We start from the raw sequence: 16,868 nt of genomic DNA, 5'->3' as shown, positions 1-16,868 counted from the left end.
TATTGGCTTGGATAGAGTTCGTTCTGCGCATGCGTGGAGGCTTCGCTCTGCGCTTGCGTGACCTTTTTTGTTAGATGTAAGCGACTCATGAATGGAACTACTGAAATGTATGTCAACACGGCTTCGCTGCTATAGCGAACGAATGTATGAATAATGCTTTAGAAAAACAAATTTGAATGTTAATTTGATTAAAATATGAAATGAATGGACTTTAGCCTTACTTTCTACTTTATATATATATATATATATATATATATATATATATATATATATATATATATATATATATATCATGGGCGTAGCCAGGGGGGGTTGGGGTTCACCCCCCCCCCCCCGAAATGAAATCCCCCCCCTGGGGGGTATCGAAGTTTAGTTACTGATCTTTTGCTTTAATTTTGTTTATTTTAGGTAAAATTTTAATACTAAACCATCACTTGCCCCAGCACAGCCAAGGGGTTTCAAGTTTGAAACCCCCTACCAGGGGTTTTGAGTTTAAAACCCCCTACCAGGAGTTTTGAGTTTAAAAGCCCCTACCAAGGGGTTTTGAGTTTGAAAACCCCTACCAGGGGGTTTTAAGTTTAAAACCCCCTACCAGGGGTTTTGAGTTTGAAACCCCCTACCAAGGGGGCTTTAAGTTTTAAACCTCCTACCAGGGGTTTTGAGTTTAAAACCTCCTACCAGGGATTTTGAGTTTGAAAACCCATACCAGGGGGTTTTGCATTTTAAATCCCCTCTCTATAAAACAAAAACAAATGCAAACGACAATCCCAAAATTCCAAGAGCATATCTAAGGAAGATTTTGATTTTTAACCCCTCTCCAAAATTTACGATAAACCCCTCTTCAACATAAAAAAGCAAATTACACATTCAAAATTGTATGAGCGTAGCCAAAGAGAGTTTTGAGTTTAAACCCCTCTTCAGCTGGGTTTGAAGCTAAAATTACCTATTCAATATAAAAAAAAGCAAATTACGCACTCAAAATGCTATGAGCAAAGCCAGAGGTTTTTTTTTAGTTTAAACCTCCGCCAGTGAAGTTTGAAGCTAAAAAATAAATCTTCAAAATAAAAATTAAAAAATTTCGTAATCAAAATGCTATGAGCGTAGCCAAGCCGATTGGGTGTTTTGAGTTTAAATTTCCCTTTAGAGGGGTTTGATGCTAAAAAATACCTCTTCAATAAAAATTTAAAAAAAAAGCAAATTACGCACTACAATTCTTTGAGCGTAGCCAAGCCAATGGGGGGTTTTGAGTTTCAACCCCTCTCCTCCAGATGGCTTTTTTATAAATTTAAAACCCCTCAAGATAGTTTTGAGGTTTAAAACCCCCCAACAGATGATTTTGACGATAAAACTTCCCTTTTCGATATAACATCTAAAGTAAAATAGTCACCTAATTTCAAGATCGTAGTCAAGGGGAAGCTATACATGTCTACCAGTGGCTGTGCTCCATTAATAAAGTGCAATGAAATTGAAAACCACAAAATGTGTCTCTACAAAGATGGCTAAGACGGAATTTTAGGAGTCAGTTATAGAGATCGGGTCTAAATCAAGGAAATCCTATGCCGAAATGGGAGTCGAATCCTTAGTAGGGTTGTGACAGAACGTCGCATGAGGTTTGCGGGACATGTTCTCAGACAAAATGAATTACGCATAAGGGTTGACATCCTAGTACAACTTGGCGCCACACTTTCATGGAGGTCCTCAGAGCAGGTGGGAAGAGGCTTCAGACATTGCCAGCGACAGAATTTTGTGGAAACAGCTTGCCAGCAATTGCGCCGAACGGCGCGAGAGTGTCTAATTCAGTAAGAATAGCACATTACGTTTTTGAAATAAAACTTTTTAATAGCTAAATAATGCACTGTAGGTACCTCAGAATATGCATTTAGTTGGCTTTCAATACCAGAAATAGTGCTTGGCGGCGGGTCTTCGCCCCGCACTGGGGGAGCTCTCAGCGCTCCTCCAGAGCCCTTGCTAGCAAGGACGAGGAGTCTACAATTTTTCCACTAACTCCAGGAAGAACCTATTCTAAGACACAATAAACGTCTTCCAAAGGAATGAAGAGTCAGAGTGTAATAGAGATTAATTATGTACACACACACACACACACATCCATCCATCCAAACATATATATATATATATAATTTTTTTCGGGGGGTGGGGGGAAGGCGGGTGTTTCTCCCCCCAAAACCCCCCCGGAAAAAAAATCCTGGCTACGCCCATGATATATATATATATATATATATATATATATATATATATATATATATATATATATATATATATATATATATATATATATATATATATATATATTGTTACGATCTTCTCTATCAGGCCTTCTGTAAACACTGCCTAACAACACAGCACATCTAACACAAGAACTTGACAACAAGAGTTTCAATAAACAGTGTGGCAGTTTAATTACAAATACATCAACAACAGCCAATAAACACAATTGGCTACACTAACTTCAAATGCTTTGCTACACAACAGAACTGCCTAACTAATCACTGCAAGTCTCTCTAGCTCGTACAGCTACATTTTCGAGGACTCACAAGGTACGCAGAGTCCTTACTGCCTTGCTGTCCTGGACTCAACTGCCCTTTCTCACACACTGTGCCTCGTCCGTGAAGGCTCTCGGTCACATGACCACAACACGGGTCATACTTGCGTGTACTAGCAGAAAACAAAGAAACTGAACCACTTCCACACATGACATGTCTGAGAGAAATACTGAATGTCAAATGGCAAGACAAAATACCAGATACAGAAGTCCTTCGAAGAGCGTGTCTGCAAAGCATCCACACAATCCTGATGCAGTCCCAGCTGCGATCGGCATACATCATATACATATAGATAGAAATGTCTTCCAGGATTAGTGTCACGTTTTCTTTTGTCACATACTCACATACAAATTCTCTCTCGCAATATCAGAAAGTGGAATACTCGCACACTATAGAGTTGGTAACGGTGATCAATCTATAAAGCGTTGACATTGTTTAGTTCATCTAGTTATTTGAAATGTATTATCTTTTTCCCCCTTAAGTTATTAAATTAGATCAACACCTCTACCCCTGTTAGTCCATATCGCTTTCCCTTCTTTATATTCTACTCTATTTTAGTGTTTAGATTTATGACATATTGCCAACAATAAAGAAATGGAGTAATCCTAAGTTTATGAGACGTCCTGACATAAAGTTGTATCTGATGTTTGGTCCCATTAACCCAATTCTCTGTACAGATTTAATAATCTATATACTTTAACCTTCAATAGTTGGATGACCTTCATTCCTGATAAAAACTTATTCATAAATTCATTGGATTGAACTGTGTAATTGTTGCCATACGTTCAGAGAGATGTCAATAATTTCAACCTTTTATTGTTTGGTTTGGTTTCGTATAGGGGATAATACAATAATAAGTAATTACAGGTTTTAGTAATTCCATAATTAGTCACATAATTTGATAAGATTGTCTTGAATATTTGATTGCACGTGAAAGGAAAAAGTTCAATTCTACCAGGATTTAGTGCAAGGTTGTTTTTTTTTCTCACATAGTCACATAATTTCTCTATTTTTTTCTCTCTCTCTCTTACTCTCTCACTTTCTATATCTTTTTTTCTCTCTCTTTTTTCTCTCCCTCTCGTTCTATCTTTCTCTGTCTCTCTCTCTTACTCTTTCTCTCAAATAATCTCTTTCTCTCTCACACATAATCTCTTTCTCTCTCCCTCTCTTTTTCTCTCTCTTTTTCACTCTTACTCTCTCTCTCTCTCTCACACACATAATCTCTTTCTCTCTTTCACATAATCTCATTCTCTCTCCCTCTCTTTTTCTCTCTCTTTTTCTCTCTCTTGATCTCTCTCTCTCTCTCTCTCTCTCTCCCTCAAACATACTCTCTGTATTTCTCTCATATTAATTCATAATTACTTGTCCACTCTTGTTTTTCTTGTCTAATCCTCTATCAATCCAAATCTCCACCAATATTTTCCCCTCTCTTTCTTTGACATATTTCACTCCTTCTCTCTTTCCCTAGAAAACTCACTTTCTCAATCTCCTCCCTCTCCTCTCTCTCTCTCTTTCTCTCTCTCTCTCTCTGTCTCTGTCTCTCTCTCTCAAGCATTTCTATTTTGACAAGTATAAGAACCCCAATGTTTTGTTAGTCAACTTTCACTGAAGAAAACAGGAAAAGGTTTTAGCCTGACGTAAAAATCTTTTAACTTAATTGCTCGAGTTTCTTTTTTAAACCGGAAAGTACACATCAGTCATCAATTATTTGTAAAGTCATTTGATTGACTGACTTTGACCTTTTCAGGCAGCGTTCATGGGGCATTTTAGTTTGGTGTGGGAAAGAGAAAGAGGGGTAGTGGCTATATGGGTAACTTTTATTTCAGCCTTCTAAAGACCAACTAAACACCAACTAGAGACCAACTAGAGACCAAATAGAGACCAACTAAAGATCAACTAGATACCAACTAGAGACCAACTAGAGACCAACTAGACACATCAGTTGTAGAAGAATTCACTAATACTTGGAATGTCTTATTTTTAACTACACGCTGATTAATTTACATGTTATTTTAAATCTACTAAATATTTCTCAGTTACGGTTACCTAATAGAACACAAAATGAAACTGCAATCAAGTATTAAAAGCAGACGTGGTCCACCCAGGCAGGCTTCAATATTTTCAGAAAGAACATCCTAATGAAATTATATCAAAGACAAATGAGAGATAAGAATGGAGAAAGAAGGTTGACAGATCTTGTGTAGTGCCCCAACGGTCCAGCAGATCAAAGGATAGGTGCAAGTGAATGCAAAGTTAGATGTGAACCTGGCCTAACTAGTTCCCCTTTCAGACCTTGTGGTCTATAGGGCTGTAGTGTAACTGAGTTGATTTTCTGCGTGCGTCCAGCGTGTCTGAAGGTCATGGCCATTGTTGTGTTTCATGTCCAGTGTGTGTGTGTGTGTGTATAGACTGCATCAGTGGTATGCTAGACGTGCTGGTTTCATTCACTGTTTACTGTAGTCTAATTTTGTCGAATAAAGCCATGTTATTGGTATTCTAGTCGTTATCATTTCATTACAATTTATTCGACAAAATTATGTATCTGGATTAGTGTTGGATTCCTTAATCTACAATGGATAAATTACTCAGACCGAAAGAGTTGGACATTGATCCTAATGCTCCTCTGGCCTCAGAAAAATGGACTCACTGGTATGACACATTTCAGAATTTTCTTTCGTCCATCAAGGATATTAACGAAGACTTTAAACTAAAGTTGTTGAAGAATCACGTATCTGCTACGGTTTATATGCTCATCAGTGATGTATCGTCCTATTCGATGGCCATAGACACACTCAAGACTACTTATATTAAGGTAAAGAATGACATTTTTGCTAGACATTTGGTTGCTACATGTAAACAGCAGCCGGGCCAAACGGTAGAGTCCTTTATGCTAAAGTTGCGAAGCCTTGCCCGGGACTGTGACTTTAAAGAAGTAACTGCTGAACAGCACAGAGACATTTGCATTAGAGACGCCTTCATAACGGGTCTGGCATCCAACACTATTGGACAACGGTTACTGGAAAAGACATCTCTTACTCTACAAAGCGCTTTTGACGAAGCTAGAGTGTTAGAAACAGCGACAAAGCATGCTCAGGCTTACAATTCAACGAACGAAATCTCCTGTGGGGCAATGAAAACACCAACAAGCTCCCATCTAGAAACATACATTTCTAATGAAGACCAGGAATTAAATGCCATTAAGTCGCTATGCTACTTTTGTGGTAGGAGGAGACACTCTAGAACTGAATGCCCTGCTCGAAATGCATTATGTCATCAGTGCGGTAAAAAGGGATACTTCCAAACTGTTTGTAAATCAAGTAAAACAACAGCCAACAAAGCTGACAGCAAAATATCACTGACCAGTGTGATAACTCCATGTACCTTGTCATCAACGCATTTCTCTGGGCTTAGACAGTCTACGGCACAAGTGAACGTCAACGGGTTGCTGTTGCAAGCTCTCATAGACACTGGCAGCTGTGAAAGCTACATATCAGAAGCCATCGTCAAGAGAAATAAATGGCCAGTACCTCCGTCTACAAACAGAATATTCATGGCCACTACACATCTTTCTGAAAAGACATTAGGACATACATTTGCCGATGTCCAGTACAAGGGAGAACACTACAAAAAGGTCAAACTTTCTCTACTTGCTGGATTGTGCTCGGATGTAATCCTTGGTGTAGACTTTATAAGTCTTCATAAGGAATTGACCATACCGTACGGAGGAAAACGCAATCCTCTACACATCTGTGGTCTTAAAGCAGCACGAGTCGAAACACCGAGCCTATTCAGTAATCTAACTTCTGACTGCAGACCAGTGGCTACTAAGTCCCGAAAGCACTCAATAGGTGATAACAAATTTATTGAGTCTGAAGTTAGAAAACTCCTCTCGGACAAAATCATTGAACCTTCAAAGTCTCCCTGGAGAGCACAGGTGCTTGTGACAACAAACGAGAGACATAAAAGAAGGATGGCCATTGATTACAGTCAAACAATAAATCGCTTCACCTTACTGGATGCATACCCAATGCCCCGAGTCGATGAACTGGTAGAACGGATATACAACTATTCCGTTTTTAGTACTCTAGACCTCAAAAGTGCCTACCATCAAATACCAATCAAGACTGAGGAAAGACCGTTTACTGCATTTGAGGCATGTGGCAAACTCTACCAGTTCTGTCGCATCCCTTTTGGTGTTACCAATGGAGTTGCATGCTTTCAGAGAACAATAAATGAAATTATTGAGAATGAAAAGTTGCAGGACACCTTTGCATACGTGGACAATGTAACGGTATGTGGTCATGATCAAGAGTCGCACGATGAGAATATGCAAAGATTTCTAGATGCTTCTAGAAAGTATGGGATCACATTTAATGAAGACAAAAGTACGATAGCCACTGATAAAGTTTGCCTATTGGGATACGAAATTTCTAAAGGCCTTCTCAAGCCAGACCCTGAAAGATTCCAGGCTTTAAGAAACCTTCCTCCCCCTCATGATATGCGCTCACAAAAATGGATCGTGGGCATGTTGGCGTACTACTCACAGTGGATCCCAAATTTTTCTAACAAAATAAATGTTTTGGCAAATAACACGTCGTTCCCTCTTTCAGAAACAGTAAAGAAAGCCCTTAACGAATTAAAGCAGGAGCTGGAGAAAGCTGCCATCTTCACCATCGACTATACTCGACCTCTGACGGTTGAAACAGACGCTTCGGATGTTGCAATAGCTGCCACCCTCAACCAGGATGGCCGCCCCGTGGCGTTCTTTTCAAGAACACTCTCGAAAAGTGAAAGGCGGCACTCAGCTATAGAAAAAGAAGCTTATGCCATTGTAGAATCTTTAAGGAAATGGCACCACTACTTAGTAGGAAATCGCTTTACCCTTGTCACGGATCAACGCTCTGTGGCCTTCATGTATGACAAACAGAGCAAAAGGAAAATAAAGAATGAGAAAATTCAAAGGTGGAGACTGGAACTGAGCTGTTTCCACTACGATGTCTTGTATAGACAAGGCAAACACAATGTAGCGGCTGATACCTTTTCTAGAAACGGGTGTGTGTCAGCTATGAGTCGAAATGAATTGAAACTGCTCCATGACTCTCTGTGTCATCCGGGAGTAACAAGACTATGGCATTTAGTGCGAGCGAAAAACTTACCTTTCTCTTGTGAAGATGTTAGGCTGGTTGTCAACCAGTGCAGAATCTGTGCCGAAGTAAAACCCAGATATTTCAGTAATTCTAATGGAACTCTAATTAAGGCGATGCAACCTTTCCAGAGACTAAGTATGGACTTCAAAGGACCGCTCCCTTCTACATCTCGGAACACATACCTGCTAACTATAGTTGACGAATTTTCAAGATTCCCGTTTGCATACGCCTGTTCTGATATGTCGGCTTCAACAGTAATCAGATGTCTAGATAATTTATTTGGACTATTCAGAATGCCTGACTATGTACACTCTGATAGAGGTACCTCATTCATGTCAAGAGAGGTGCAGGAATTTTTACACGAGAGAGGGGTGGCCACAAGCAGGACGACCCCTTATAATCCCAGAGGGAACTCTCAAGTAGAAAGGCTAAACGGGTCATTATGGAAAGCTATAACTCTGGCCTTAAAAACTCAAGGACTCCCGGTTTCCAAATGGGAGCAGGCGTTAAACCAAGCCCTGCACTCTCTTCGTTCTCTGCTCTGTACCGCTACAAACGAGACACCTCACGAGAGAATATTCAAGTTCTATCGCAGGTCCACCTTCGGCAAATCACTCCCGACATGGTTAGCTCAACCAGGAAAAGTGTTGTTAAAAAAGGGAGTCCGTGCATCAAAATATGACGATGGTACAATAGCTGTGGACTTAATTACATGCAACCCACAGTATGCCATTGTAAGACTTCCTGATGGAAGAGAAGAAACAGTGTCATTACGACATTTGGCCCCCGTTCCAAGAGAGGGAGAATCAGAGGTGTATCAACATATGGAACATGAAGACTTTGAGCCGGAGACAAACCCTATAACACAGATGCAGGTGCCTACTGACCATGTGACTATAGAACCAATGGCTGCTCCTAACACATATGTACAACAAGGGGAAAATGGACATCAAGAAGAAGTAAATGCAGGGGCTGAGTCTCCTGTTAGAGAGCCGCCGATGTCACCAACTCCAAGCGACGGCAGTATTGGTCCTGGTAGATATAACCTAAGACCAAGAACAAGCAGACCTAATTATAAGGTCTAACATTTATTTAATTATTTTTCCATATCACAAGTTCTAACTCAGTATCTGTAGGCTTAATATGACACACTTTGAACTGATCATTTTATAGTGTATAGCTTTTCTAGTTAGACTTTTTGTATTGTATTACTTATTACATTATTATTCAAGACAACTGGTCTTAATATTTGTATGCATAAGGGACTGATAATTTTATAGTGTATAACGTGTTTGTTTATAGTTATACAATGCTTTTCAATAGAGTAAATCTGTAAGTATTCTTTAGGGATACTAAGGCCTCTTATATCGCTGTCCTTCACTATTATTTACATGTTTATGTTCCTATAACTTTTAGGCGGGGTGATTGTAGTGTAACTGAGTTGATTTTCTGCGTGCGTCCAGCGTGTCTGAAGGTCATGGCCATTGTTGTGCTTCATGTCCAGTGTGTGTATAGACTGCATCAGTGGTATGCTAGACGTGCTGGTTTCATTCACTGTTTACTGTAGTCTAATTTTGTCGAATAAAGCCATGTTATTGGTATTCTAGTCGTTATCATTTCATTACAAGGGCAGATTATGTAAAGTTCATCTGTTTTTGTGGCCTACGGTTAACGAGGGTATCACGTGGCCAGCACAACGACCAACCACCTTTACTTTTCCCCAACTAAGGTAGAGCTGGGTGGACTCAGAGGTACCCAAAGATTCCGAAGTTGAAAATCCCAGTCTTCATCAGGATTCGAACCCGGGAACCCCGGTTCGGAAGCCAAGCGCTTTACCGCTCAGCCACCGGGCCTCCCCTGGCCTAACTGATGTCTTATCAGTCTTATGTCTTATCTATTTGTTTTGAAAAGGTTCAATCTCTTATTCGAATCAACAAAAAAAAATAAAAAAATACCGCATTATAAAAAAAGGTTTAGGAGAATGAAATTTACAAGATTACTATTCGTTTTAAATTAGGTCTAACTTATAATGCATACTAATTAGCTTTTTCTATTTAAAAAACTGCTTGCATAACTGATTTTAAAAATTAGATTTTTCGATTTCAGAAAAAAAAAGTAGCCGTTGCATCAGAACTTTAAATGGTCTAAAATAATGTGATGTCGGATTTTCAATATCTTTTCTAGTTTACGAGATATAACGGGACGGACGGACAGACGGACAGACATTTCGCACAAAACTAATAGCGTCTTTTCCCCTTTCGGGGGCCGCTAAAAAGTCTATTTTGTAATGGCTAATACGTCAAAGTGTTAAAGTTGAAGTTAAAGTTCTAGATCTAAAACTTCAAATAATCCAAATATTTCTAAAAGTTTCCATACATCTAACCTTTAGTTTTTAAAACTAACCAAAAATAAATCTTTTATGCTTTATTGAACTCACACTTTTTTCCTTAAATCATCAGCATGTCAGAATATCCGGCAGCTTCTAATTAAATACTCAACCATCAAAAGTAAATCATCGCATTGCAATTAATTCTGCTTAGATCTACAACCGGTATTAGTTGCAGTTTAAATGAGCTATTTAAAATAGAATTCAAATATCCAGTGAGAACCTTGGCACCACAATGAAGTTGTTTCTTTTTGCATACAGTTAAGTATACAGAATACAGACCTCCACAAGGCAGATATGCAGTTACATGGATTAAAATCAACTAGAAAATTCATTAACTTTCAAACAGGTTTGGTGAAAATAAGGAGATTTGTGTTATTGAATGTTACATCTACAGTTCACTAACATAGGTGTTTACGTAAATAAACCTAGACACATTATTTAGAAACACACCTGAAAGAAATGTGCTTGCTTTTAAAACAGTCTTGTAAGTTTAGCGTTACTTCATACACACATTCCATCTTTTAGTGAAACCTACAGAGAGATGGGGGTGGGGGGGATGGAGACAAAGGTTGTAGATATAAAGTACAAGAAAGAAAAGTGTTGACAGGGAGTATGGGAGAGGGTGGAGGTAGAAAGAGGGTTGGAAGACAAAACAGATTTGCTTAAGAGTTTGCAATAATTTATACAACCATTGCTTGTATCCCTGGCTAGCACGCCTTTCCTTTTGTCTTATAACATAAACACACCCCCCTAGACTTTACGTAACCCTTCCAATTAGCCTTCTAATTAACAAGTTAAAAACCTTAACAAGTAAAAAAGTTATAATCGCATTATAATATAGATTTTAAAAATGTGTTTGCAAGATAGAAACTTAGCTCCGTAACTCATGTTACCTGCGTAAGGTCAATTAAGTAAATTACCCAAGATACCCGACAAAACAAACGAAACATTTATCCGAGACAAGATTATCATCCCTAACTCAACTGACACGGCCCTGGTGTCATGTTAGATCAAGCAGTATTTAGCCATCAGTGTCTTAACATACTTTAATACCTCTATTTACAATCAGAATCTAGTCACTGGGTTAAGTTCTTTATTTACAAGCAGTATCTAGTCACTGAGTTAAGTTCTATATTTACAAGCAGTATCTTGTCACTGAGTTAAGTTGAAATTTTAAGAGCTTTTTATTTGCAATGGCCAAGCTTAATACTAAGACTGATATATTAATCCCTAATGGGCGTATGTTGTGATTGCAAGTTTTTTTTTCAATTAGAACCAACAACAACATTCAACAAAAGAGAAAGGACACACATACATACACAATGAGAGAAGCTCATTGATGACTTGACACACATACATCTCCACTGAGAGAAGCTCATTGATGACTTGACACACATACATCCACACTGAGAGAAGCTCATTGATGACTTGACACACATACATCCACACTGAGAGAAGCTCATTGATGACTTGACACACATACATCCACGCTGAGAGAAGCTCATTGATGACTTGACACACATACATCCACACTGAGAGAAGCTCATTCATGACTTGACACACATACATCCACACTGAGAGAAGCTCATTGATGACTTGACACACATACATACACACTGATAGAAGCTCATTGATGACTTGACACACATACATACACACTGAGAGAAGCTCATTGATGACTTGACACACATACATACACACTAAGAGAAGCTCATTGATGACTTGACACACATACATCCACACTGAGAGAAGCTCATTGATGACTTGACACACATACATACACACTGATAGAAGCTCATTGATGACTTGACACACATACATCCACACTGAGAGAAGCTCATTGATGACTTGACACACATACATCCACACTGAGAGAAGCTCATTGATGACTTGACACACATACATCCACGCTGAGAGAAGCTCATTGATGACTTGACACACATACATCCACACTGAGAGAAGCTCATTGATGACTTGACACACATACATACACACTGATAGAAGCTCATTGATGACTTGACACACATACATACACACTGAGAGAAGCTCATTGATGACTTGACACACATACATACACACTAAGAGAAGCTCATTGATGACTTGACACACATACATGCACACTGAGAGAAGCTCATTGATGACTTGACACACATACATACACACTGAGAGAAGCTCATTGATGACTTGACACACATACATACACACTGAGAGAAGCTCATTGATGACTTGACACACATACATACACACTGAGAGAAGCTCATTGATGACTTGACACACATACATACACACTGAGAGAAGCTCATTGATGACTTGACACACATACATACACACTGAGAGAAGCTCATTGATGACTTGACACACATACATACACACTGAGAGAAGCTCATTGATGACTTGACACACATACATCTCCACTGAGAGAAGCTCATTGATGACTTGACACATACATCCACACTGAGAGAAGCTCATTGATGACTTGACACACATACATCCCCACTGAGAGAAGCTCATTGATGACTTGACACACATACATCCCCACTGAGAGAAGCTCATTGATGACTTGACACACATACATCCCCACTGAGAGAAGCTCATTGATGACTTGACACACATACATCCACACTGAGAGAAGCTCATTGATGACTTGACACACATACATCTCCACTGAGAGAAGCTCATTGATGATTTGACACATACATCCACACTGAGAGAAGCTCATTGATGACTTGACACACATACATGCACACTGAGAGAAGCTCATTGATGACTTGACACACATACATACACACTGAGAGAAGCTCATTGATGACTTGACACACATACATACACACTGAGAGAAGCTCATTGATGACTTGACACACATACATACACACTGAGAGAAGCTCATTGATGACTTGACACACATGCATACACACTGAGAGAAGCTCATTGATGACTTGACACACATACATACACACTGAGAGAAGCTCATTGATGACTTGACACACATACATACACACTGAGAGAAGCTCATTGATGACTTGACACACATACATACACACTGAGAGAAGCTCATTGATGACTTGACACACATACATACACACTGAGAGAAGCTCATTGATGACTTGACACACATACATCCACGCTGAGAGAAGCTCATTGATGACTTGACACACATACATCCCCACTGAGAGAAGCTCATTGATGACTTGACACACATACATACACACTGAGAGAAGCTCATTGATGACTTGACACACATACATATACACTGAGAGAAGCTCATTGATGACTTGACACACATACATCCACACTGAGAGAAGCTCATTGATGACTTGACACACATACATCCACACTGAGAGAAGCTCATTGATGACTTGACACACATACATCCCCACTTAGAGAAGCTCATTGATGACTTGACACACATACATCCACACTGAGAGAAGCTCATTGATGACTTGACACACATACATCCACACTGAGAGAAGCTCATTGATGACATGACACACATACATACACACTGAGAGAAGCTCATTGATGACTTGACACACATACATACACACTGAGAGAAGCTCATTGATGACTTGACACACATACATCCACACTGAGAGAAGCTCATTGATGACTTGACACACATACATCCACACTGAGAGAAGCTCATTGATGACTTGACACACATACATCCACACTGAGAGAAGCTCATTGATGACTTGACACACATACATCCACACTGAGAGAAGCTCATTGATGACTTGACACACATACATCCCCACTGAGAGAAGCTCATTGATGACTTGACACACATACATCCACACTGAGAGAAGCTCATTGATGACTTGACACACATACATACACACTGAGAGAAGCTCATTGATGACTTGACACACATACATACACACTGAGAGAAGCTCATTGATGACTTGACACACATACATACACACTGAGAGAAGCTCATTGATGACTTGACACACATACATACACACTGAGAGAAGCTCATTGATGACTTGACACACATACATCCACGCTGAGAGAAGCTCATTGATGACTTGACACACATACATCCCCACTGAGAGAAGCTCATTGATGACTTGACACACATACATACACACTGAGAGAAGCTCATTGATGACTTGACACACATACATATACACTGAGAGAAGCTCATTGATGACTTGACACACATACATCCACACTGAGAGAAGCTCATTGATGACTTGACACACATACATCCACACTGAGAGAAGCTCATTGATGACTTGACACACATACATCCCCACTGAGAGAAGCTCATTGATGACTTGACATACATACATCCACACTGAGAGAAGCTCATTGATGACTTGACACACATACATCCACACTGAGAGAAGCTCATTGATGACTTGACACACATACATACACACTGAGAGAAGCTCATTGATGACTTGACACACATACATACACACTGAGAGAAGCTCATTGATGACTTGACACACATACATACACACTGAGAGAAGCTCATTGATGACTTGACACACATACATACACACTGAGAGAAGCTCATTGATGACTTGACACACATACATACACACTGAGAGAAGCTCATTGATGACTTGACACACATACATCCACGCTGAGAGAAGCTCATTGATGACTTGACACACATACATCCCCACTGAGAGAAGCTCTTTGATGACTTGACACACATACATACACACTGAGAGAAGCTCATTGATGACTTGACACACATACATACACACTGAGAGAAGCTCATTGATGACTTGACACACATACATCCACACTGAGAGAAGCTCATTGATGACTTGACACACATACATCCACACTGAGAGAAGCTCATTGATGACTTGACACACATACATCCACACTGAGAGAAGCTCATTGATGACTTGACACACATACATCCACACTGAGAGAAGCTCATTGATGACTTGACACACATACATCCACACTGAGAGAAGCTCATTGATGACTTGACACACATACATCCACACTGAGAGAAGCTCATTGATGACTTGACACACATACATCCACACTGAGAGAAGCTCATTCATGACTTGACACACATATATCCACACTTAGAGAAGCTCATTGATGACTTGACACACATACATCCACGCTGAGAGAAGCTCATTGATGACTTGACACACATACATCCCCACTGAGAGAAGCTCATTGATGACTTGACACACATACATCCACACCGAGAGAAGCTCATTGATGACTTGACACACATACATCCACACTGAGAGAAGCTCATTGATGACTTGACACACATACATCCACACTGAGAGAAGCTCATTGATGACTTGACACACATACATCCACACTGAGAGAAGCTCATTGATGACTTGACACACATACATCCACACTGAGAGAAGCTCATTGATGACTTGACACACATACATCCACACTGAGAGAAGCTCATTGATGACTTGACACACATACATCCACACTGAGAGAAGCTCATTGATGACTTGACACACATACATCCACACTGAGAGAAGCTCATTGATGACTTGATTTTTTTCACGTTCCCTGGTCAACGAGTAGCACTGATAAAGAACAAACGAGTTTTTGTACTGTTCGGTTCTTGTCTCACAAAACAAAAGTCACCCAGAAGTGTTGAGTTCAAGTCCAGATGAAGGCAATATGAATTTGTTGTGGTAGTTCCAAGAGTTGTAACACTCCGCTTAGATGGCATTCAGGAGGAGACAGTTATGTACAAAACTCACTCTGTCTGGTACAAATGTTGTACAAGCTATCTCAGAAAACTTTGAACAGTTATTCATTGTCAATGACAACACATTAATCATTTTTAAAAATTCCAATTACTTAATTAAAAAATGGTAATTAAATTATTTAGTTTATATAGAGTAAGTAATACAAATCTTGCAGTATTGAAAGATATGGGAATTGATTTGCGGTTATTCCATTTATACAAGCTTTGCTTTTAAAGAGATATTTTTTTTTATTATTTTTTTTTGCTAGTTACAAAATTATCTGTCTGGTACAAAGTAAATATCAACTCATTATCTGTCTGGTACAAAGTAAATATCAACTCGTTATCTGTCTGGTACAAAGTAAATATCAACTCGTTATCTGTCTGGTACAAAGTAAATATCAACTCGTTGTCCGTCTGGTACAAAATAAATATCAACTCGTTGTCTGTCTGGTACAAAGTAAATATCAACTCGTCTGTCTGGTACAAAGTAAATATCAACTCGTTGTCTGTCTGGTACAAAGTTTGTACACGTTACTTCTCCCACAACCAATCTCGGATCAAGTGGAAATTTAGCAAAATTTTACAAAACAAGAATCAATAAAAAAAATCAAACAATTTGTTGAACAACTATTGGTAATTAATTATTTTGTTTATTATCAAACAACGGAAAAAATTGTGCTTGACGGATGTGGTGGCATAGGTTGAATTAATAACCTTGGGGTCGTTTGAGCCTTAAGTTTTAATTCAAGTCTTACAACTTTGTTTAAAAAGCGATCACGTCAACATTCCCCCAGATACCCCCCCTTCTTGCCCCCGCCATTCTTTCCCCCCCCCCCCAATTCTTGCCCCCCCCCCCCTTCCCAAACCTTTCACAACTGGTCCAGATAATTAATAGGATCATAGCTCATTGAGAAAGTTAAAAGCACAAAATTGCGCTTAACAAAAATAATTGCTAAAAATATTTATTATCTCACAGATTTATAATTGTTGGACTAGATCTATTACAAATTTAATACAAGACTGATCTATTTGATACAATTACATTTAATACAAGACTGATCTATTTG

At 39.2% G+C, this 16,868-nt stretch overlaps 1 protein-coding gene across 4 annotated transcripts in view; it reads right to left on the bottom strand.

Annotated features, from left to right (window-relative positions):
• Positions 1 to 16,868, bottom strand: part of LOC106068580 (gonadotropin-releasing hormone receptor-like) — a 290,469-nt gene that overhangs the window by 206,335 nt on the left and 67,266 nt on the right. The window lies entirely within an intron of this gene.

The sequence above is a fragment of the Biomphalaria glabrata genome, chromosome 1, assembly GCF_947242115.1.
Source record: "Biomphalaria glabrata chromosome 1, xgBioGlab47.1, whole genome shotgun sequence".
Taxonomy (NCBI): domain Eukaryota; kingdom Metazoa; phylum Mollusca; class Gastropoda; family Planorbidae; genus Biomphalaria; species Biomphalaria glabrata.
The sequence above is the reverse complement of the archived record's forward strand: the minus strand, read 5'-3'. Positions and strand labels throughout refer to the sequence as shown.